The sequence below is a fragment of the Panthera pardus genome, unplaced genomic scaffold (genome assembly GCF_024362965.1).
Source record: "Panthera pardus isolate Hobbes unplaced genomic scaffold, ASM2436296v1 HiC_scaffold_2, whole genome shotgun sequence".
NCBI classification, from domain to species: domain Eukaryota; kingdom Metazoa; phylum Chordata; class Mammalia; order Carnivora; family Felidae; genus Panthera; species Panthera pardus.
This window is the reverse complement of record NW_026526765.1, coordinates 120,611,345-120,634,961: the sequence shown is the minus strand read 5'-3', so window position 1 is coordinate 120,634,961 and position 23,617 is coordinate 120,611,345. Positions and strand designations below refer to the sequence as shown.

Here is a 23,617-nt window from a genome sequence, read left to right as displayed (position 1 = left end):
GAGGACAGAGACAGATGCAAGAGAAGAAAATAGAGAGTCCACACAGGGTGACAGAGAAGAGAGAACAGTTCCCTGGGAGATTGAGGGCTAATTAGACTTTGGAAAGCGATTTCAAAGGAGAAACTGTCAAGTGCCCACAGAGAATCTGTCGTGGGGATTGTGAGTCACTGAGGATGGCTCTGAGACACATTTCTGTAGTGGTTCAGATGCTGGGATAAAAGACTAGGATGCAGGGTTTTAGGGGGATGGAGTGGATGACGTTTGTGGAAGAAATATTGGGGGGGGAAATGAACTTCTGGCTTGATGTGGCAAGAATGCTTATAAGGCAAGCCAAATGAAGAGTGTGTTATTCAGAAACGAAACGTCTGCTTGATGTAGGAGAACCATGTGGCAAATGAAACTGCAAAGTAAGAGTGGCAGAAATAGAAGGGTTGCTCAAGGACCAGGACTGTGAAGCTGGTGACCTGCTGTCAGGGTGGGTTGACATGCATCAGCCCTGAATGTGGACTTGGGGACAGTTGTTCAGCCTGAGGTGGTCATACCTGGTAGCTGCACTGGGGAAGATCACCATGTATCATCTGGCGGTACAAGGAGAAGCTACCAGAAGGGTTAAGAGCCTAGATCTTGTGATCGGGCGAGCTCTAGCACTTCCTCTAGGCAAGTTACAATCTCTCTAAGCCTCAGTTTCCTCACCCGGAAAGGTGGGTAAAATAATAGTACCTACATAATAGGGCTGTTGAAAGGACTAAATGAGGAAATGCCTGGAAGAGGCTTTAGTTCGTGGTAAATGCTTAACAAGTATTAGGTGTAATTGTACCAGTTAGGCAATACGGTTTGTGTCCTTACGATAAGGACGTTTTTGCTTCCCTTTGTCAAGTCAGAAAGAATAGACACGTGAAGAAGGAAATAAATAGAACACAGGTGCAGTCAGATGGATTTTGGCCCAAGTCATGTCAGATGGAGCAGAAGAGAGTGCTTCAGCTATGGTCGAAGTGTTTATCAAGTTAGGAGTGGGAATTGAGTAACATGAGTATGAGTGGATTGAAAGGGAGGAAAAGAAAGTGGATTTTACATTCTTGTTACCCCAACTATCACTAGCCTGGGTAAAGCACCCACTATGAACGTTGTGCCCCATTAGATGGGGGATTACGTGGAAATAGATGGACTGGCCCTTGCTCATGTGGTCTTCACAGGGCAAGTTGCCATCAGCAAGTGAGTGTAGCAGTGATGGAAGGATTAAACACCACACGCAGGCAGGAGCGCTGCCCCAGCAGGGGCCTGATTCTGTCTCGGTGAAGACCCACCACGTGGGGGACTCTAAATATGTCTGACAGAATTTGAGTGTCCACTTCCTGTATTGCACTGTTCTACGTGCTCTGTGAAATATGCAGCCTGATCTCCCATTTTAGCCCCGCATTTGGGAGAAGATGAGTGGAGAGAACATAGAGGAGGCTTTAATGAACATTCCAGGCAAGAAGGGATGAGCCCAAATTGGGGGGAGGAGAGTGGGATAGAACAAGAGAAGAGTTCCAGTCCAAGATGGCAAGATAGGAAGACCCTGTGTGTCCAGGGACACACCAAATCTACACCTGTCTGTAGAACAATTCCTCCCGAAGGAGAAGTGGTAGCTTACTGAATCGCTTCTGCAGAACAAAAGATAGGCCACACAGAGGAGAACAGCAAGAGAGGCAGAGACTTGGTAATAAAGGGAACCCTACACCCCAGGCTATGAAGGATAGTACTGAGGGACCAGAGCGGTTTGTGGGCCCTGGGGCACAGAGAAAAAGCCTAGGTTTAAAAGGGCAACTAGAATATAAAGGAACCAACTCTAGAATTCTGCCAAATGGAACTCTGTCCCGGACAGAGGGCAAGTGCAACAGTTCGTGTTCCCCGTACACCTTGACAAGATGGACAGGAGCAGAGGACAAATTGGTAATTGCCGAAGGGGAGAGGGGAGGGGGATGGAGGATGGGCAAAATGGGTGATGGGGAGTGGAAGGAGGTACATGCTTCCAGTTAGGGAATGAATAAGTCACGGGGATGAAAGGTACAGCGTAGGGAATAAGCTATGAGTGCTGTAATGGTGTTGTGGGGTGACAGATAGTAGCTACACTTGTAGCGAGCCTAGAATAACATGTAGAGGTCTCAGATCACTATATTGTATACCTAAAACTAACATAACACTGAGTGTCAACTGTACTTCAACCAGAAAAAAGAAAAAAAAGATCCAGATACAAGGGATATTATACTGATAGATAACATACGACTCAGTGAGTACGTGGAAGAAAGGGAAAGAACGCAAGGGCTTTGAACTTTAGTGACCATAAAGTCCTATGAGCAGCAATGGGGGGCACTGGAGGAACTTGGACCAGTGGCCATCATATTTTAGTGTTTGAGACCCACTAGAGAGCTTAATACTGCAGATTCCTAGGGTATACCCACACCTACTGAATGTGAATTTCTGGGGTGGGCCAGAAATCTGCCTTTAGAGCAGATACCCCTTGGGAAATGCTGGATTAGAGAAAACAAACATCTCAGCCCGGCCCTCCAGAAAGCTGGGGCTGAGGCAAGGGCTGTGGTACTAATACTTTATCGGGGAGGTGAAATCCCGAGATGGTGACAGTGATGTAGGAAAGCTGTAATAGGGTACGTTGATGTTTTTGTGTTGGCTACCGTTTCAGAATAAGCCATGAAGAATCAAGCAGATCCCTCCACGTGTGGGTTTGCATGGAGGGATAACACCTCAGCATAGTTGGAGGGTGAAGGAAATGGGGGAATCTGGCTTTCTCCCCACGCTGCCCTGACACCTGTTTTCCACTGGGAAAATTTACTCCAGCGGGAGCTCAGTTCCCTGCCTTTCAGGATTGTGTCTGTTGGCCCTTTGGTGACTTCTCTGGAAGCCAGTCCCCGTACTTCTGGTACACGAGTGGCAACCGGGGTGGGTGGGATGCTGACTTGGAAAGAAAGCAAGAAGGAAGCAGTTGAGGACATGTGAGAAGGCATGCAGATTTGTCCCTCAGTGGACGCAAGAAGTCAGGCTGGCAAAGGTTTCTAGTCCCCCACAGTGGGGGGACACAGTTCAGAAACTGGATATTAAAAGAAAGATTTGTAAGGAAATTATCTAAATAGAGTTATGTTCACACTGGTAATAAGAGCAAAAGCCTAGACTTTGTATCCATAAAGTAAATGTCTTTAAGTCCTTTTTTTATTTGCATTTCTTGTCCCAGGAAAACTTCCGGTAGAAGACACTGATGATGAAATGACACGTGTGAGCAGTTGCAGGGTGTTGCAAACAGGAGGCTGCATAAATTCGAGGTATCACCTGTTTAGTTTATACTCCTGAATTAACTTTCTGCCTTCCCAGTCCAGAGGTCTAATAAAAGGTTTCACTCGGGCTAGAGAGCAAATGTGTTTGTGAATCTCATCCAGAATCCCACAGCTTTTCCTCTAAAGACCTGTAAGTTCCTGAGACACTCTAAAAGGAGTATAAAAATAATAATTGTAATTCTTGAGTGCTGCCAGTGGTATACTGGGTTCCAGAGAGTAATAACCTTGTGTAACGCTTACGTGAAGCTTTCCATCTGTGTGTTGCCAGAACTTGGCTACCATTACAACACTGGCAAATGGCATTAATCTGTCATAGAAACAGGAGAATTTAGTTGCAGGAGTTTAAATCACTGACCATGTCCTATAAGGAGCTGACAGCAAATAGACAATCAGACTTATTTAACACTATCATCCTGAACCATTTAAAAATATTTCAGGGGGCTGTTGAGATATGATTCTGGGAAGAAACATCTCTTGATAGTGGTAAAGATGTTGATAACTCATTTGTGGAGAGTCAATATTAGTTGGTGTGTGTGCGTGTGTTCTGGGGGCAGGGTGTAAAAATTGGTAGCTGTTTTTAAACGCGGCTGATGGACTTGTGAGGGAAGGTGGTGGATGGGTGAGGGTTGGTCGATAACTCATGGTTTGAGGTAGAAGTTCAAGGATGGAGAAGCCAATGATCTGTGGGTAATTAAGTGCCTGTAGACAATGTAGGTTTGAAGTGACAAGTAAGAAAAAGGTGTTGAGCAACTAAAAGGGCAGAACAGGGAACAGGGAAGAAGAAGAAGTAAAAGGCAAAAAAGGAGAGAAGAAGGGAGGGAAAAATGGAGAGAGATTGAGACTGTGATTATTGTAGGAAGTGAACATAATCCATCAGCTAATTTAACGCAAGAGATATTTGCCACACAAAAGGAATCGTTATTGGTGACTGGATACGTAATATTCATTCAGAAGGGTTTTATCGAATGGTTACATACATGACATTGAGACACCAATGGGAAGAAGAGTTTGTCTCTTGTTTACTGTGTGACGTCTTTCTTCCCTAAGTCTTCAGACACATACCTGTTTAGAAAAAGAAAGTCAGCGGGGCACCTGGGTGGCTCAGTCGGTTGGGCATCCGACTTCGGCTCAGGTCATGATCTCACCGTCTGTGGGTTCGAGCCCCGCATTGGGCTCTGTGCTGACGGCTTGGAGCCCGGAGCCTGCTTCGGATTCTGTGTCTCCCTCTTGCTCTGCCCCTCCCCCACTCAAACTCTGTCTCTGTCTCTCTCAAAAATAAATAAATATTAAAAGAAAAGAAAAAGTCGGCAAAGATGGTTGAACAGAATGCTTTGTCCACAAGGTCTCTTCTAGCTCTAGAATTCTTTGATTCTGGGCCACGATCCCTGGGGCTCTATGGTGTCTGTAGCAAGTGTGTGCTTTGCAGGCTGGATCCCTATAGAGTTGGACAGTTGTTGTTTTTACTTCCTGCCCCTCCATCTTATTTCTATTAGATAGGATTATTTCAGTTACAGATTGATAGAAAGTGTAACCAAAGGCAACTTAAACATAAAAGTAATTTATTGGCTCACAATACTGAGAAATCATGAGTGGATGCATTCAGGAGTGGCTTCATTCAGGACCTCAAATGCCATCACAGTGTTCCGATTTCCCTCTTTTTATCGGTTCTGCTTTCCCTGGATTGACTCCACTTTCACATCTATTTTTCCCTGTGGGATCACGATGACTGCCACAACTTCAGACTCATCACCTTTCAGTCCCAAACCTGGGTAGGGAACATGTCTACCCAACTGAGTTCCCATACACATCCTGGAAATCATGCTGATTGCACTGGTTTAGGTCTAATGCCCATCCTTGAACCAAACATTGTGGCCAAAGGGATTAAATTGTGCTGATTGGTTAGGAATGGGCCACATGCTCCTCCCTGCCAGAGCCTTGTGGTCTGGGGAGCTGGGGACAGTGTAACCGGGAGATGGGGGAATGCATTCTGGGTAGCCAAAAATTAATACTGGGCTACCCCAGGCTCAGTGAAACCTAGGAAGAGACCTGAGGTTCTGATCCAAAAAATCCAACAAGAAACGGCCATGGGGGTGGGGGTTGGGGGCAAGAAAGAATTCCAATCCACAGATGGCCCTGGGATTGAATGTGACATGTCCAGGGTGGCAGCTCACTGCCCCCTCAGATTGCCCTTTGTTCCTTGGGCTGACCAAGGATTTTGTATAACCCTGGTACATAGTTACTTTCAGGAGATTACAGGGGGAAAATACTCCACTTCCTGTTTAGGATTACACTCTTAACCCTCCCCTCCCACGCAGGCCATATGTTCATTCTAAGCCTCAGCATCCAGCCAGAAAAGCCCTTTGTGTTTTCTTGGCAAAACTAGAGCCCAGTAATTAAAGTCCATATGCAAAGCTGCTACCTCCAGCCCACACCGAGGTCTTTTAATTAGTATGTAATTGGTCAGAGAGGTAGTATCAAATAGCTCCCAGTCTGGCTGGCTGCAAATGCCGTGTTTGAAAAGTCCCAGACCAGAGAGGGATAATAATAAATACTTTAAGTCCCATCTGTTGGAATGATTTGTTTAAGGTATAAATTTCTGTTCTGTTACTATTTTTAACAATTCTGCTTATAGCGTTTCTTAAACTCTATAACAACTAGCAGCATACTCACTGGAGGTAGGAGTGTGAGTAAGTGAACCAGAAGAAGGCTTAGCAAATCTGTGTGTTGTTGTTGTTGTTGTTTTTTTTTTCCCTCCTTTAAGGAAATTCATAACACGCAGTCGGGATAGGGAGGGAAAGAAGTGAGCTGGGCATTTGGTTTGAGTGGCTGGTCAGGAACTCTGGGGTTATGTCCTTTCACGAGAACAACTGTCAGGGAAGTCAGCCCATTAACAATCTGTGGTCTTTGAAGTGAGTAGTGCCCGGGTCTTTTAGCGTTGCCCCCAAAGCACCGTGTGAGTTTTTCTAAATACAGGTAGACAAGGGTCATCAACTGTGAAGAAGCAAAGAGAGCAAGAGGCAGGGAGGCTGACCTTTCATTGCCTTCTGGAAGCCATGTAGACTAGACTAGAGTAAAGCTGGAGTAATAATGATAATGGTGAATATTATTATTACTGGTAGTAATAATGATATCATATCATCATCATCATCATCATGGCAGCCAGCATTTTACTCTGTGCTCACTATGCACCCAGAACTGTGCTCAATATTTTACATGATTGGTCTCATCTGATCTTCACCCTGATCTGAGGTTGCTACTATTGTTCCCTCTGTTTTGTAGATGAGGAATCCAAGACTCTGATGGCTTGACTGACTTGCTGAAGGTCACCAGCTAGTAAGTGGCAGAGTCAGGGTTTGAACCCAAGTGGTCTGAGTCTAGAGCCTGGGCTTAGCATCACACTTGCTGTCTCCTCCCAAGCATCACTCACTGCCTTGGTTTTGCTTGAAGAGTATGTCAGGGAAGAAGGAAGACAGAAGGCAGATGGCTGAGCTTCTTCCTGGTTCTTTGTGTTCATTTAGCCTTTGGGGCAAATGTATAGTCGAAACTTGAGGTTTAGAAATGTAGGCGGCTGGGGTGCCTGGGTGGCTCAGTCCATTAAGCGCCCAGCTGCAGCACAGGTCATGATCTCACAGTTCATGGATTTGAGCCCTGCGTCGGGCTCTGTGCTGACACCACCGCCCCCCCCCCCCCCCCCCCCCCCCGCCCAAGCCTGGAGCCTGCTTTGGATTCTGTGTCTCTCTCTCTCTCTTCCCCTCCCCCACTCACGCTCTGTCTCTTTCTCTCTCAAAATTAGACATTAAAAAGAAAAGAAAGAAAGAAAGAAATACAGGCAGCTAAGCAACATGGCCCTCTAGGAGAATGAGTCTGAGGTCCCTCTCAGCTCTTGTGCCTCTACAGTTGACTCCCAAATGTGGGCATAAGAAGTGTGGACACTTCACCAGCACCGCACCCAGAGCAGGGTGTGAGAGTGTGTGTGGAAGGTTGAGGGGAGGTGTATGGAGCTTTTAGGCCACTAGAAGGCCCATACAACCTTGAATGGGCCTTTCTTTGTCCCCTTCATATGGCAAGAACTCTAAGGGTCTGCACACTGTTCCCTCCAAGGAACCTTCTTTCTCTCCTGTCTCCTCACTCTGCTACTTGAGGAGTAAAAGATGGACCTACCCGTGTCCCGTTTGTCCTTGTAGATGAAAGTTCTCCTAGAAGAGATGATTGTGTTGAGAGATGATTTGAACTGAGGCCTGCACCCCTGAGAGACAAAGGCCTCATTGACTGGCCTTTTTCCGTTGTGGCCTTATTCTGTTGTCTGTCTGTCCATCCATTCATTTGTTCTTGTTCTTTCCCTTGAGCACAGTTTCCTTCCCTTGGTTGGAGAGGGTCTGAGGAGGTAAGGAGGCCTACACTTACTCCTTTCTGGGCATTGGGTCCACCACCCCCATTTTTGCTTGCTCTCTCATCTTGTGTGTTATGGTGGGAGGCTCAGATTTGGGCCCAGAAGTGAACATTCAAGGCCCTCATGCTTAGCTAGCTCTACTAGGGAGCTCACAGCCCAGCCAGTCTTGCTGGAGTTCTGCTCAGAGCCTGAGGGCAATCCCAGCCAACAATGAAGTGTTGCTCTGCCTTGCTTTGTTCTCTGTGCACCCCTTTTCCCCATAGGCCTCTTGGGGACAGTGGCTGGTTTGTGGCAGGACTTGGGTTTGTGCCTTGGCCAATCCCATCGTATGCCACATTACTCTTGTGCCTTCACATCCCTATGCATGTACCCAAGTACTTGACCTTGGACATTGGGCAGGCTCCTGAGATGGGTCAGTCTGGGTGAGTGGAGTCCAGATTGAAGGAGATGGGGGGGATTTGTGCTAGTGTCATTCTGAACAGAATGCCAGAAATGAAAGCATTTGTGTAAAGTAGCATATGGAACCGGGAGTGAGGGAAAGAAAGGGGACAGCTGTAGGAACTGACAAGAAAGGAAAGTCACAAAATCCCACTTCTAAATGGAAGTCCTCTTTGTAGAAAAATGTAGTGATCTTTTAAAATTCCATATTTAACAGATTAAAACTGATTAAATTAGAATTTGGAGTAAATGTTATTGTCTGACACTTAAATCCTTGCTTCCGGAATGTTTTCTCCTTACAAAATAACAGTATTTCAGGTTCTGGTTGTACTGCTGTATTAATAGATCTTGGTTTAGAAGAATAATGGATTAGTCCAGTAGGAGAACTATTGATAGTAACTCTCATTTTTGCAACGTTTAAAACAACAGTTGGTTAAAAAAAATATATTTGTAACACTCCTGATAAAAGGGCCTGGCCTGACACTACATGTAGTCAGGTTTATACCTAGGGATGGTTCCAGCATGCAGGCACAAAGTGGGCTTCTTGGTGACTTGTCTGCACCTGCTGGAGATCTGGTGCACCTGTTACAGTTACAAGGCAGCTATTAGCCATGAACTGACACCAAGATGACAGGTTAAACTCCAAATTAAACAGTGTCATGTGTCCACCAGGGCAGAGAGTGAGGGGGGTGGGGCATGTGTTCGGCAAATGGTAGGAAGTCACTGCAGCCTGGGGAAGATAGTGTTCTGATTAACAACAGTCAGACACCAAGACAAGTGCCGTTAGGGTGGGCTTGTTGAAAAAGGGAGACCTAACTTTTGAGTCCTGATCGTATGACCCTGGTAAGTCTCAGGTTACCAACTTTTTTTTTTTTTTTTTTTAAGTTTATTTATTTATTTATTTTGAGAGAGAAAGAGAACAGGGAAGAGTCAGAGAGAAAATCCCAAGCAGGTTCTATGCTGTCAGCACAGAGCCCATGTGGGGCTTGAACTCATGAACCCTGAGATCATGACCCGAGCAGAGATCAAGAGTGGGCCAGACTGAGCCCCTCAGTTTGCCCCTCAGTTTGCAGTCTTAAAATGGGAATGAGAACGCCTGACTTATGAAAAGAAAGAATTCCTTGAAAGTGAACTCATGCAATTCTTGCTGACGTAAATGCAACAAAGTTGCACCAAACTGCATTAGTAGGAAAATAGAGGCAGCAGCAGTGGAAGATGAAGAATTTTGTAGAAGCATTCAGCCTGCTGAATTGCGGCATGGCGTGAGAGAAAGGTTAAGTCCCCCAGCCCTGGATTAAGTTTTTCTCCCTACTTTCTCATTCCTTCTATGAGACAAGGAACACAGATTAGCCCAGCAGACCGGTAAGGGCAAGGGACATGGGTACAAGGAAGCCTGGAGAAAAATTCACCATTAATATTATAATGATTTGTAAACCGAGGACAGGGAACTCTAAATAATACCTTGCACAGAGAAAGCACTAAATATGCATTTATTAGGCAAGGGAATAAAGGTAGATTACTTTTTTTGATTCTGCATTTATTATTAGTGTCTTATTCATGTTTTTTTTTTTTTGTTTTTTTTTTTTTTTTTTTTTTTTACCTCACTGATTTTAACGTATGTATCTTTTATACATGATGTTAAAATAGAAAGAGAAAAAAAATCAACCTAGTGATTGGGCCGACTGGATAAAATCAACTAAATAAATGAGAATAATGATATCTGATAAGTCATTCATTCATTCATTCATTCTAATGATTGAGGACATTCTGTGAGCTGTATGCTCCCTTTGGGGGTGTGGGGAGATGCCTGTAGATGAGACATTTAAGTCCCCTGTGGGCCTGTGAGGACAGATGCACTAACACATGCTCACATAGGGAGGTAGCTTCAGATATAGACTAGTGCTATGGAAATGATCATGCACGTAAATGTACAATCACAGAGAAGTCCATCCTTTTGTCTTCCCGTCCTCTATTTGTTGAACACCCCTTGTGTGCCAGGCACAACTGAGACGCATTGATGAGCAAGAAGGACTTGGTCCCAACCTTCGAGGAGCTCACAGCCAATTGGCAGAGAGGATGCTCTCTCCATTATTATGGCCCCTAATGGATTATGTAACTTCTAACTGTTATTTATTTGGGATCTCTTATCTTGCTAAATGTAATTTCTTCCTTTAAAAATACCGACAGCATGTTTGTGGTGCATGCTGTTGTACGGAATAATACATTCCTGATGAAAACATCACTTTTCAGCTAAAGAAGTCTTGAGGTTGAGACCAAAGGGGCTGACACAGGTATTCTGTGTTGATTGTGGTTCGTCTGTGGATTGACTTTATTTAAAACCTTTTTGACATGGTCTTAGGAGATCTCAGCATTTGCCAATGGCGAAGTGAGGCTGTCTGGGAGGGGATGGGTGAGATTAGAGCTGTGTATGAGTTAGTGGAACACTATTTGCTGATAACAGATAAACGTCAACATTTCAGCAGCTTACTATCCAATCCACTTCTCACCTGCTGTTCCTGGTCAGTGGGTGGTTCTCCTTTAAGCAGTGCTTCGAGCTTCCAGGTTTCTTCCATGTTGTGGCTCCCCCGTCCCCATCACGTAGCAACCAAGATCACACAGAAAGGAAAAGAACATGGCATATTACACATGGGAGGTTGTAATGGACCAGGCCTGAAGTGGCACCCTTCGCTTCTCCCCATATCCCGCTGGCCAGAACGCAGTCTCTTGGTCCCATCTGGGAGGTTGAGAAATGTAGTCTAGCTATGGGCCCAGGAAGAAATGGGAGCTGTTTTAAGTACGGAACAATGAACTTTCTCTGTGACCGTCTACAATTTAATTTTCCTGGCACTTGAGAAGAAAAAAAAATGCTGAGGGGCCCCTGGGTGGGTGGCTCAGTCCATTTAAGCATCTGACTTTTGATTTCGGTTCAGGTTGTGACATTGAACCCCACATCGGGCTGTGCGTTGATGGTGTGGAGCCTGCTTGGGATTCCCTTCCGTTCCCTCTCTCTCTGCCCCTTCCCCACTCATGCTGTGTCTCTTTCTTTCTCTCTCTCAAAATAAGTAAATAAATTTAAAAAAATAAAAGCGGAAGATGGAAAATATTTGAATGTCTGTGTATTCATATGTGGTTTAAATAATGACACCCCAAAAATGATTTGTGACTTTTACTGTCTTTTCTCTTTTTATTTTATTCTTTTCTCTTTCTTCTCTTCTCTTTCTTTCTTTCTTTTTTATGTTGAGAGTTAGGAATTTCCATTAATTTTTCTTTTTCTTTTATACACTTGAATATAGCCAGCTCACCTTTCATATATATGTCAGTGTAAAAATGTCAATGGACAATTAATAATTTAGAAAACCACTTATCTCCATTTGGGGAGGGGGGAATTAGAGGGGTGCAGTTTGCTTTGGAGAGCGCAAGATAATTTGGTTTAAAGCCACCTTACGCTCAACACATGAAAGGAAAGGATGAAACTGGTTTCTCTCAAACCCTCAAGCTCTCTCTGCATCCGTAATAACAAATGGGGGAGGGAGGCAATAATGGGGCCTGTTTTTGAGATCTGTTCATTTTCTCCATGATTATACTGCACTATGAAATGTGAAAGACATTAGGGACTCTGAGCACAGTCCCCCTAAATGCCCCATTGCCCACAGGGAACCAGCCAGAGGCTGGGGTTGGCTTCAGATGGCTGGACAGGTGGCCTTGTAATTAAAACCTTTCCCTTCTAATGGCAAGCCTTGTTTTGCCAGGAAACTGAGGTGAAGAAAATGTTCTAGTTGTATGCCTATACCAGCTGCTTTGAAAGTTTCCTTACAGCTGTCCCCAAACCATAGCAGACAGCCACATCTCTGCTTTCAAAATCTAGGGGGCTTAGTGTTATTTGAGATGGGATAAGCAGGCCTAGAGATGAGGGAAGATTTCTTCCTGATCTCAAAAGTTCTGAGCCTTTTTGAAGAATTAGATGGCACACAGACAGAAGTCTGGGCGGCAAGCAATTCCTCCTGACATCCACTCTTTGAGATAGAGGCCATTATTCGTCCTCATTTTATACATGAGAACTTTGAAGCACAGAGGACTCAAGTGACTCGAACAAGGTCACATGGTTAAGTGTCAGAGTCAGGACCCAAATCCAGGTGGTCTTGACTCTATATTTGGGCTCTGATAACTTTTACTCTTAGGAATGTCCAAAAGTTAATTCCTGATCATTCCCCACATGTAGTCTCCACCCTCAGTTTTTCTCCACATCCGTTCACAGCCACATCATCTTCTGGGTCAGGCCAGAAACATGGGTTTCATCTTTGACTTCTCCCTTTCTCTAAAACCCCAATTAGCAGGCAATTTCACTAATCGTGCCTTCACAATACACCCAGCATCTGACCATGTCTCCTCACTTCCAATGCTATGTACCACCTTTATCAAGGCTGTTGGTGTTCCATTCTCTGTTCTACAGTAGCCTTGACACTGATGTGTCTTCACTTGTAGTCTTGCTGTCACCCCAGTCCCTTCTCATCACGCCAGTCACAGTGATGCAGCACTGGGAGGCAGCTCTACTCCACAAGATCATTCTGGGACTGAGGGGTCTTCTCTCTTATTCGCCTTTCCTTGGGGTGCTGCGTTCGTCTGTGCAGTCAGAGCTGGCTCAGTTCCCTGCCTTCTAGCCCACAGAAAGGGGAGTAAGACAGGAAATCCTGAGACAAATCCCGAGACACAATTTACTTTGAAACAAATGATATAAAATATCTATGTATCATTTCCATTCACGTTTCGCTGGTAAATAAATGGTCATATGGTCAACCTAGCTGCAGGGGGATCTGGGAAATTTAGTCTCTGAACAGATTGCCATATTCCAGCTCCCCAAGGAGAGGAGCATGAATCTGGAGGGTAACTAGCATTGTTCTAGAGTTCAAGGGAGAAGTGGGTAGACCAATTAGGAGGCTTCTCAGGAGCCTAGGGGAATATTGACAATAGCTCCACCTGGCGAAGGGGCATTGGAGATGGAAAGAGGTAGACAGATTTGAGATGTCCTTGAGAGGTAGAATTGGACTGGGTATAGGGGCTGAGGAAAAACAAGATTCAGGGAGTGATTCCCAGATATTCCTATCTTGCGAGATAGAATGATGCCATTTTCTTTTTTTTTTTTTTTTTTTAATTTTTTTTTTTTAAACGTTTATTTATTTTTGAGACAGAGAGAGACACAGCATGAATGGGGGAGGGGCAGAGAGAGAGGGAGACACAGAATTGGAAGCAAGCTCCAGGCTCTGAGCCATCAGCCCAGAGCCTGACGCGGGGCTCGAACTCGCGGACCGCGAGATCGTGACCTGAGCTGAAGTCGGATGCTCAACCGACTGAGCCACCCAGGCGCCCCTGATGCCATTTTCTTGAGTCTAGGAAGCAGTCCTTGGAAATAACCTGTTTCTGGAGCAGCCACCTATAGACCAATGTGTGAGGCTATCTTAGGGGGCCCTTTTTGCATCACAGTGGAAGCAACCATGGCAGGTTGAAATGGCTCAGAGGAAGAGTCTGAGGGTCAATGTGCTAGGTTGATTAAATGCATTATATCTTAAAATGCTTCCAAGGAAGGAAGAGAACAGCCTATGCTTAGTGCACTTGTAGGCCAAAGTGACGGGCAAGGTGGAGGTTGGTTGAAAGAAGCTAGGAGCTTCAGAGCCCAGGTTGCATGTGGTCTCAGGTCCAGTTAGGTCTAGGTTGCTGCTGTCGGTTTGGGGGAGGGAGGCCCTAGGCAGTAGCATTTACCTTTCAGCACCTGAGCCGGAAGGGGTACTACTCCCAGCACCTTGACGCCCCTTGATGTTGAGGGCTCTTAAGTGTTTTCTCTGTCTTCTTTTGCCTGATTTGATGAGCAGTGTGAGGAAATGTGTTTGCGATTAGAGTAGTCAAAAGGCTGAGGGTGTGGAAGGATGAATAACTCATCCAGCTGGGCAGATAGAAGGCCTACTATGGCCATTTTGAGAAGCAGTGTGGATGGTGGGTGTTGGTGGGAGGCTCAGAGGTCAGACCCGCCTTGAGCCTGATCACTTGAGCCTGAAAGCACCATCAAGGCCACGTTCCCCACCCTGAGTCTGGGGGCAAGATGCTCAGCCTACGATGAACCCAGCTCGTGCTGCCACCTGTCAGAATGTGCCTAGAGCATTACCACTTTCTATAAATGTTAACTATCTTAAAACACTGTTCATTATTAACATTGCACAATCATTATTGCGCCATGTACATTTTTTTCAACCTTTCTATTTTACGACTGAGAAAGTTGAAGTTAAGTAACCTGTACAAGTAAGGAGAGCCAGAGTTTAAACCCTTGCTCATGAATACTCTGGTGTTGACTTCACTTACTGGCTCTTTTAGTGTCTAGAGGGTTAAGTGTCATCAGGGCCAGAGAAACTCCTGGTGCCTGTGGTAGCACAGTTTAGGGAAAGGTCTCCAGGAATAAGTCACCAGGCCTGGGTTTGAGTCTAGCTCCCCTTTCACCAGTCCTGGGACCCTGGGACTCAAGTCACTTGTATAGCCTCCTGGAGTCTGTGGCCTCTTCTTTTTTTTAAGTTTATTTATTATGAGACAGGGAGAGAGACAGAGAGAGAGAGAGCGAGTGAGTGCACATGCACGTGGGGGGAATGGCAGAGAGAGAGGGAGAGAGAGAAACCCAAGCAGGCTCCACCCTGTCAGCACAGCCCCACATGGAGCTCGATCTCACAAACTGTGAGATCACGACCTGAGCCAAAACCAAGAGTCAGAAGCTTAACCAATTGAGCCAACCAGTGCCCCCTGTGGCCTCTTCTTTCAAGTTAGGAGTAACCTCTTTCCAGCCTACCTTTAGGCATTGTTGGGAGAGTTCCAGGAGATGGCTCCTACAAAGGTACTTGGAGATCAGTCAACCACAGGACAGCCCAAGGTCTCCCTGTGATCTCAGAGAAGGGACCAGAATACGGACATGAGGGCTCAAATGCTTTTATTTCAGCCTGTACTTCCTATTTGTGAGTAGGGAAAAGTGGTTTGATGTTGGAAAACCTAAGCTGTGCTTATGGGGGAAGAAAAGGAAAAAAAAAAGTTTAAGGTAAGTGAAAGAGAAGTGGGGAAAAGCATTCATTTCCCGGTGTTGATTGATGTGTTACTTAGTGATAACAAAAATACTTTTTTTTTTTAATGTTTATTTATTTTTGAGAGAGACAGAGACAGAGCATGAACAGGGGAGGGGCAGAAACAGAGGGAGACACAGAATCTGAAGCAGGCTCCAGGCTCTGAGCTATCAGCACAGAGTCCTACACGGGGCTCAAACTCATCAACTGATGAGATCATGAACTGAGCCAAAGTTGGATGCTCATCCGACTGAGCCACCCAGGCGTCCCACAGAAACTCTTGAATTAATGAATTTGTTCATACAGCCACTCTCTCACCTAAGTGTCAAAACACCCTGTGAGACAGAGGCGTGGTTGTGATCCCTTTGGCTTAGAGGCAGAGAAGGCAGGGCTTCGCGCACCCGCGCTGCTGGGCCACGTGTGAACCTGGAGGCTCCCTCCCACACTTCCTGCCCAAGGGACCATCTTACCAGTTCATGTGGGACTGAGCAGGCTCCCAGCTCATCTCCCAGCGGCAGAGCCGACTCGTCACCTGAGTGCTAACTTAGCCATGCAGCCAGGAGGATGGAGAGTCTCATGAAAACCCCTATAGTGATTACTCAGGGAGTCACATATGGATTTGTCCTAGAAAGCGTGAAATCAAAGCAAAGTGGTTAATGAGTCTTTGTGGGATGTTTTTCCTAAGCACTTCCGGATGAAGACCTTTTGAGTTTTGTCTTTGTCATTTACCTTTCAACAGAGCAGAATTCTCCAGCCCCACCATGTGCAGGGCTTTTGGGAAACTCTGGCAGGATCTTCTTATTCACTTCCCCCTCTTGAGCATCCCCTCTGAATTGCCAAAAACTTGTCGTCACAGCCTTTCTTTCTTACAGTCCTGACATTATCTTGAGGTTAGAACTTGTCTGCCATTAGCTGAATTGAAATCAATGTCTTCCTTCCTTCCTTTACTTATTTATTTAAATTTATTATTTTTTAATGTTTTTTTTTTTTTTTTTTTTATTTGAGAGAAAGAGAGGGAGCGTGTATGTGCTAGTGAGCGGGGGAGGGACAGAGAGAGGGGGAGACACAGAATCTGAAGCAGTCTCTAGGCTCTGAGCTGTCAGCATAGAGCCCGACACAGGGCTCAAACCCCCAAACTGCAAGACCATGACCTGAGTTGAAGTCAGATGCTCAACTGATTGAGCCACCCAGGCCTTTTTTGTTATTATTATTATTATTATTATTTTTTTTAATTTTAGAGAGATTGCGAACAGGGAAAAGGGGCAGAGGAAGAGGAAGAGAGAATCTTAAGCAGGCTATGTGCTCAGCTTAAAGCCTGATGCAGGGCTCGATCCCATGACCCTGGGATCATGACCTGAGCTGAAATCAAGAATGGGACTAGACACTCAACCAGCTGAGCCACCCAGGCACCCCTAGTGTCTTCCTTTTGAATCAGGCAGCCTAGGTGGCCTTAGGAAGTACCCTTGTCACGTGACCCAAACCTGCAGACATCCTGTCTCATCTGGGTAAATTTCTGGGAGATAATGTGTGCATTCAACTAACCTCATACCTTTTATGTTGGTTCTTTTTAGCTTCCATACCAGGATGAGCATCTTCTAATCTGCTCTCCAAATTCCACATTATCTTGTCTTTGAGCTTGCTCCCTCCTCTGTGCTGAATATATTTAATACAATACAGCGGATATTTGTTGAAGGCCTCCCATGGCCACTGCTTAGCAAGATTAGAATAATGGTTGTTTGTTTGTTTTAAAGACTTTATTTTTAAGTAATCTCTACACCCATCATGGAGCTTAAACGCTCAACTCCCAGATCAGGAGTCACATGCTCCCCTGCCTGAGCCAGCCAGGTACCCCTAGATTAGAATGTTTTGGTTAAAAAAGCATGGACTTTTTTTTTTTAATGGTATAAGAGAATATTTAATCTTACATTAATATGCTGATGATATATTGTTAAGGAAAAAGAGAAAGATGCAATAAAGAATATATAGCATGATAGCATTCTTTTTTAAAAAAACCTTTATTAAAAAAACTTTCATTATTTAAGTTAGTTGACATAAAATGTTATATTAGTTTCAGGTACACAATATAGTTATTCAACAGTTCTATTCATTACATAGTGCTTACTATATAAGTATAGTTACCATTTCTCACCATACATTGCTTTTACAATGTTATTGGCTATTCCCTATGCTGTATTTTTAATCTCTGTGACTTATTTATTTTATAACTGGAAGTTTGTACCTCCTAATCTCCTTCACCTGTTTCACCCATCTCTCTCACCCCTCCTTTCTGGCAACCACAAATTTGTTCTCTGTATTTATACGTCTGTTTCTGTTTTTTGTTTGTGTGTTCATTTGTTGTGTTTTTAGTTGCCACATATAAGTGAAATCATATTTGTTGTTCTCTTTGTGACTTATTTCACTTGGCATAATACCTGTAGGTCTATCCATGTTGTCACAATGGCAAGATCTCATTCTTTTCTTTTATGGCTGAATGGTATTCCATTGTGCACGTATATGTGTGTGTGTATATATGTACACAGTGTGTGTGTATATATGTACACACACACACACACACACGCCACAACTTTTTTTATCCATTCATCTCTTAATGGACTCTTAGGTTGTCTCCATATCTTAGTTATTGTAAATACTAAAATAAGCATAGAGGTACATATATCTTTTTGAATTAATATTTTTGTTTTCTTTGGGTAGAGACCCAGTAGTAGATTTACTGAATCATATGGTATTTTTATTTCTAGTTTGGGGGGAACCTCCATACTGTTTATTTCATGGTGGTTGCTTCAGTTTACATTCCCACCAACAGCGCACAATGGTTTTCTTTTCTCCACATCCTTCCTAACACTTGTTTTTTTGTGTGTTTTTGATACTAGCCATTCTGACAGGTATGAGGTGATATTTCATCGTAGTTTTGATTTGCATTTATTTCCCTGATGATGAGTGATGGTAAGCATGTTTTCATTTATCTGGTGGCCATTTGTATGTCTTCTTTGGAAAAATGTCTATTCAGGTCCCCTATTTTTTAATCAGATTTTTTTTTCCCAGGGCTGTTTGTTCAGGCTCTTTGTGTATTTTGAATACTAACCCTTTATCAGGTATGTCATTTGCAAATATCTTCTCCCATTCATTAGGTTGTCTTTTCTTTTTGTTGATTGTTCCCTTCACTGTCCGAACCCTTTCTTATTTTGCTGTAGTCCCAATAGTTTATTTTTGTTTTTGTTTCCCTTCCCTGAGGAGACACATCCATAAATATGTTGCCAAGGCTGATGCTGAAGAGATTAGAGCCTATGTTTTCTTTGAGGAGTTTTATGGTTTCAGGTCTTACGTATAGGTCTCTAATCTATTTTCAGTTTATTTTTGTGCATGATGGAAGAAGTTGGTTCAGTTTCATTCGTTTACATGTAACTATCCGTTTTTTTTCCAACACCATTTGTTGAAGAGATTGCCTTTCCCTCATTGTATATTCTTGGAAAGGCATGGGCTTTTGGTTCAGTCCTGGGCTCATATCCCAGCTTCACCACTTACCGGTAGAGTCATCTGATGCAAGTTACCTTACCTCAGTTGTACTACCTGTAAAATGCAGGTGGGAGTACCCACTGTAATGGGGTTGGGGTGAGAATTAAAAGAAGAGGGGCGCCTGGCTGGCTCAGTCGGTGGAACGTGCGACTCTTGATTTCACAGTTATGAGTTAAGCCCCACATTGGGTGAAGAGATTACTTAAAAATAAGACTTTTTTTTTTTTTTTTTTAAAGAAGAAATAAATGAAGTATATAAAGTGCTTAGTTCAGTGGGTGTGCATGATACATACTTAATAAAAGTAAAACTTGAAAATACACATAATGCTCAGGACACCTGGATGGCTCAGTCGGTTAAGCATTTGACTTCAGCTCAGGTCATGATCTCGCAGTTTGTGAGTTCAAGCCCCACATCGGGCTCTGTGCTGACGGCTCAGAGCCTGGAGCCTGGAGCCTGGTTTGGATTCTGTGTCTCCCCCTCTCTCTGCCCCTCCTAAGCTCATGCTCAGTCTCTCTCTGTCTCTCAATAATAAGTAAACGTTAAAAAATTTGAAAAAATACACATAATGCTCTATACATTTATTCATGTGTTTCTAAACAAATATGTATGGAGTTTCCTCTGTATGCAGATCTCCCCTGAGGATCCACAAAAATAAAGTCCATATCCTCATAAAGCTCACAGTGTAGTGGAGATGTATATAGTAAGCAAATAAACCCATAAATTTAGTGTCAAATGGTGAAGAGTGCCTTGAAGAAAAATAAAGCAGGGACAGGGGAAAGAGTGACAGGGGAGGTTTTATTCCTCAAACGTGCCCCTTACTGGAGAGCCTTTGCATTCGCCATGCCCTCCGCCTGGAATGTCCCCTCTCCCAGTCTCCCACCTCCCAATATCTTCAAGGATTATTCTCATTTTGTTTGTGTGTCTGCCTAAACCTCACCTCATCAGAGAGGCACACGTTATCTTAAAAATTACACACACACAGGGCGCCTGGGTGGCTCAGTCAGTTAAACGTCCGACTTCGGCTCAGGTCATGAGCTTACGGTCCATAAGTTCCAGGCCCGTGTCGGGCTCTGTGCTGACAGCTAAGAGCCTGGAGGTTGCTTCAGATTCTGTGTCTCCCTCTCTCTCTCTGCGTCTCCCCCACTCATCTCTGTCTCTGTCGTCTCCAGAATAAATAAACTTTAAAAAACTAATTTTAACCTAAAAAAATCACGCATACACAAAGCATGTAAAGAGATGCCGTTCGTGCCTTTGACGTTTGCGGTCCTGTAAAATTGACAAGTATACAGATGACAGTCCTTCCAGTCCAAGGCTGTTACCTTCAGAGAGTTACAAATAAGTAACATTCAGTTAAGGGAGTCAGGAAAGGCTACAATTAAAAAATGGTCCTTGAGTGTGACTTGATATGAAAGGAGCAGGAAGTTGGAGCAACCTGGGTTCAAATCCCATCTCTGCTCCTCACTACCCTGATGACTTTGATCACTCAGAATATAGAGAAAAGGTCACCTACCCCAGAGGGCTGTTGTGTTCCATGGGAAACAAGCCCCCAGTGTGCTGGTAGTACAGGAGGCCGGTTCTTAATGGTGCCCTCTTCCCACTGATATATAATTAATAGGAGTGTTTGGTTTGGGTTGCCATCAATATTGTTCTCACTGTGTGCTGTGGTTGCGTAATTGTCTGGGCATCCGGCTCTGCCAGGACAAGGGGAGCTTCTTGAGGACCTGGCCTCTTATGTCCTTGGCATAGCAGGTGGGTCACCCCAGGCCTGTTGAGCAGGGGCCGATGATCAAAGATAATGAGTACATGCATCTAACAGAGGCAGAACTGTTCTGCACCGGCAGGAACCCCAAGGGATGGTATGTTCTGTTCTCCATCTCTGCACCTCAGAACCCACAAATTGTTTCTGACAGATGGGTGTTTAGCATGTTCTTGAAAGATATTCTCTGTTCCCTCTGGGGACATGCATGGTGGGTTTAACCACATCATTCCAAACTGGCGAAATGACGTCGGCATGCTTACCTCTCCTGACCCTGATTCTACTTTAATGCCCCCAGTTTTGAGAAGGAATTAAAGAATATTTATTTTTTCCAGTGGAGGGGCTATAACCAGAATATTATTTTTAAGATCAGAGACAGTTTTTAAGACGTGGAAATTTTTATGTCAGCTAAATGTTAATTGTTCTAGGGATACCTAATGTCAAGTTAGTGACTTTCCCAGGCATATTTCTTTTTTGTTTTTAAGTTTATTTATTTATTTTGAGAGAGAGAGAGAGAGAGAGAGAGAAAGAGAGAGAGCGCACACACAGGCAGGGGAAGGGCAGAAAGAGAGGGAGAAAGAGGATCTCAAGCAGGCTCCAGGCTGTCAGTACAGAGCCTGACGCCGGGCTCGATCTCACGAACCGCAAGATCATGACCCGAGCTGAGATCAAGAGTCAGACACTTAAACAACTGAGCCACCCAGGCACTCCTCTAGGCATATTCCTACTGCATTGTTTAAAAAAGTGCTTTCCGTTTGTTTCTTTTTGCCTCATAGCAACTCCACCGTAAAACAAATAAGACACAGAAGAGAGACAATCCAAATAATTATGCTTAGGAAATTTTATTAAAATGTGGTAGCGAAAGGAACAGGGGAGGCCATTGCCTGCTGAAGTTCTGGGGAGGGCTCATTAATGGTACTTGGTGTCACCCCTCACCTCTGTCCCTGTTAACCTATAATTTTGGGTAAAAGTCACTGCATTTGGAGACCATATCTGGAATTGGAAGTCAAGGGTGAGTTGCTGTAGAAAACTCTCCCTGTTCCTCAGAGCTTCCACTGTGGATCAGAATGTGGGCCACCAAGTCCCAGCCCCAGTCTGCAGCCTCAGGCAGCCATGTAGACACTGCAGCCCCAAAGCAGGAAGGGTATTATTTGTCATAGTGACGGCCTTGATCTCAACACGGGCCGCCATGGAGATCCATTGCCTTGGAATCTATCTGACTTTCCAGGACAGAATGCTTCCTCAGAAAAATTCCACAAAATGCTTTCTAATTACCAGGACTGTTTTGGCAGTCATTTCCTTGGAGGAAGCCTGAAGGCCTTGGGTAAAGGTGGCACCAAAGCCTACTTGGCTTCAGAGTTAACTGTAACATCAGGCAAACAGAAACTTGAGCTTTCCTTTCCTTTCCTTTCCTTTCCTTTCCTTTCCTTTCCTCCTTTTCTCCTTTTCATAAATTTTATTCTTTTTAAAATTATTATTATTATTATTATTATTATTATTATTATTATTATTTATTTTAGAGAGAGAGATTTCAGGACAGAGGGACAAAGGGAGAGAGAGACAGAGAATCCCAAGCAGGTTCTGTGCTCCGTACGGAGCCTGACAATGGGCTTGAAGCCTCAGTCCTGGGATCATGACCTAAGCTGAAATCAAAAGTCAGATGCTAAGCTGACTGAGCCACCCAGGCACTCCCAACTCATTTTCCTTAGATGGATTGGGGTTACAGTCACTGGTGAACCTACCTGCATGAGTAGAGTTACATTTACTGCCCTCTGGGTTATCCCAGGCACTTCTGTGGTGAGTCAAGCATAGGGGAGGGGGCAAACGTGCATCCGAACCTGGAACACGAGAGATGACCCAGACAGAGGCTGTGGATGTCGCAAGCCCCCAGGGCATGGGTGCCGCTGTGACCCTTCCCCTCCATCCTTTGACCTGGTGCCTCTGCCCTCTCCTAGGAGAATTATTATCCAGTGTGTGCCTCTTTCTGTCTGCTGGTAGGAACTCAGCTTCCTAGAGCTTGAAAACTAGCTTAGTCTTCCACCATTGCTGCTTGGGAAATAGGCCTCTCCACTCTTCCCACCCTACCCCATCCTTCATACCAAATGGAAAAGGACTGGCATCTTGGAGCAGCTCTTTGAAGGATTACTAAGGCCTTCCCTGTGAAAGGTCAATTACTAGTTTCCAAATTCAAATAACTTTATGTACCACACAATAACAGGGGTCCTTGAGCATCTCTAAACGTTTTTCGTGCTGGTTGACTTCCAGCTGCAAGGCCTGGTCCTTGAGGCTTCAGGAGGTTAAGTTTACCACCCAAGGTGGCTGGAATTTTCCCTGCCATAGATGAGACTCTACTTCAGAGATGAGAGGCCTTCCCTAAAGGGACCAGTAAAGCCCCTGAAGCAGAAACAGGAGGAGACAAGGGAAGAGGGGGCTGGGGCTGGATCAGAGTGCTTCTGTGGGGACGGTGAAGAGCCCTCTCCAGGACCAGCATCCCTCCGTGCTCACCTGCTGCCTCCCCCAACCCCCATGGGAGAAGGACTGCCCTAAAACAGCAGTAGGTAGATCTGATGGAAGAGCTTTCTTCTAGTAGTTTCCAGAACCTAAAGAAGAGACCCAGCAAGACCCTCGAATGAACCTTGGAGTACACAGGATGTCAGGGAGGTATAAGCCCTTGGTTAATGAGAAGTCCTGGCCAGTGATCCCAGGTCCTGGAAGGCACCAGTCAGGTTGTTTTGTGACAGATAGGCCCACACCATCACACTGGAGTTGGTCCCACCAGGTCTGTAGTGACCAGCCCAGATCTGCATGTTCTGGCCTCAGCGTTGGAAAGACACAAAGCCCCTGGCCCATCTTGATGTTGGAGAACACTTGGGTGACCTGAAAGCAACCACTGTTGTACCACTGCTGAATGGGATCAGCCATAGCAGAGAATTTACCCACAGCAATCTGGTTGACGTCAGTCAGAGACACAAATCTCCATCTTGCCACTATCGAGCAGTTCCAGCCATTAACCTTCCTCCTCTGGGCCCAAGACCTGCTTCTTGAGACATGAGCTGAAGGAAGACACGAAGCAGGTCTGCGAGGG

At 44.8% G+C, this 23,617-nt stretch overlaps 1 long non-coding RNA gene across 3 annotated transcripts in view; it reads left to right on the top strand.

The window, feature by feature from the left end:
• LOC109252230 (uncharacterized) overlaps nt 1-23,617 on the top strand; it is a 340,134-nt gene that overhangs the window by 118,696 nt on the left and 197,821 nt on the right. For all 3 annotated transcript variants that reach the window (XR_002073895.2, XR_008423863.1, XR_002073893.2), the window contains exon 3: nt 3,227-3,314. This is a non-coding gene — a long non-coding RNA (uncharacterized LOC109252230). The remainder of the gene's footprint in view (nt 1-3,226; nt 3,315-23,617) is intronic.